The sequence below is a fragment of the Chinchilla lanigera genome, unplaced genomic scaffold, assembly GCF_000276665.1.
Source record: "Chinchilla lanigera isolate Chin_1 unplaced genomic scaffold, ChiLan1.0 scaffold00356, whole genome shotgun sequence".
NCBI classification, from domain to species: Eukaryota; Metazoa; Chordata; class Mammalia; order Rodentia; family Chinchillidae; genus Chinchilla; species Chinchilla lanigera.
This window is the reverse complement of record NW_004955757.1, coordinates 1-1,094: the sequence shown is the minus strand read 5'-3', so window position 1 is coordinate 1,094 and position 1,094 is coordinate 1. Positions and strand designations below refer to the sequence as shown.

General features: G+C 44.1%; 1 pseudogene; it reads right to left on the bottom strand.

Moving 5' to 3' along the window:
• Nucleotides 1-493: 493 nt before the first annotated feature.
• LOC102003610 lies at nucleotides 494-1,056 on the bottom strand (annotated as a pseudogene).
• Between the last annotated feature and the right edge of the window lie 38 nt (nucleotides 1,057-1,094).

Here is a 1,094-nt window from a genome sequence, read left to right as displayed (position 1 = left end):
TCAGCGGCAAAGCGCCTGCCTGGCAAGCGCAAGGTCGTGAGTTCGGTTCCCGGTACCGGAGAAAAACCAAAAAAAAAAAAAAAAAAATCAAGACAGGTTGTCGCTATGCAGTCTGGCTGGCTTTGAGCTCACTTTGTAGCCCAGGCTGGTCTCGAACTTGCAATGATCTTCCTGCCTCAGCCTCCCTAGTGCTGGGACTACAGACATGCACCACCATGCCCGGCTAAGCCCTCCTTTATTGTGCTGTTGTTGGTATTTTGCCTTACTCAACTGAGAAGTCCTACATGGTATTTAACCTTGTCTGTCAGATTTATTCTACCCAGTATTATATTTTCCTTGTGCATCAGTTTCCTACAAATGTCTCAGATCTGTCTTTTCTAGCAGAGCAGCAGTCCGTTAACTATAGACACCACATCCTTAGCTCTTTGGGGAAGATTTCTGGAAGGAGGATAGCTGGGCTGTAAATTAGCATATCCGTTGTAGAAAACAATGTCTATGTTCCTCCAACGGCCATTTCTAGATCTAATCCTTTTTGTCCTGGATTCTTTGCAAAATTAAAAGTAAACTGGTAAAAATCCTTAAATCGTCCTGGTTCTTTCAATTCTTGCTCCGTCTTGGGTATTTGAGCCTTTAGCTTTTCTATGCCGTCACATCCGCATTCTGTCATGCCGTGCGTGAACTCCGGCTTGGAGAACTCGCATTGTGTTGCTGCTCTGAACTCCCATGCAATGATCAAAACGCTAATGCTGGCTGGATCGAGTGCCAGGTCATCACAGGATTGCTGTATACCATCTAGTCCAATTTTATTTTCATCTTGAGCATCTTTGTACCTATTGTACAGTTGTTCTAACTTCTTCCTGTCCCATGATCCTTTTACACTCTCTCCTATATAAAGTTCAGGATTTTGGAAAAAATTATCTGTTGCAACATCTAACTTCCATCATCTTGAGAAAGACAACTTACAGCAGTTTTTTCACTAGATTGTGTGAAGATCATAAACTATCGAACTTTACCCTTCTGCGACGATTTCAACTTGTTCACGTTGGTGTCCTCCAGGCCTCTCCCCCTCCTCCCCCGGCTCAGCAGGGAATGGA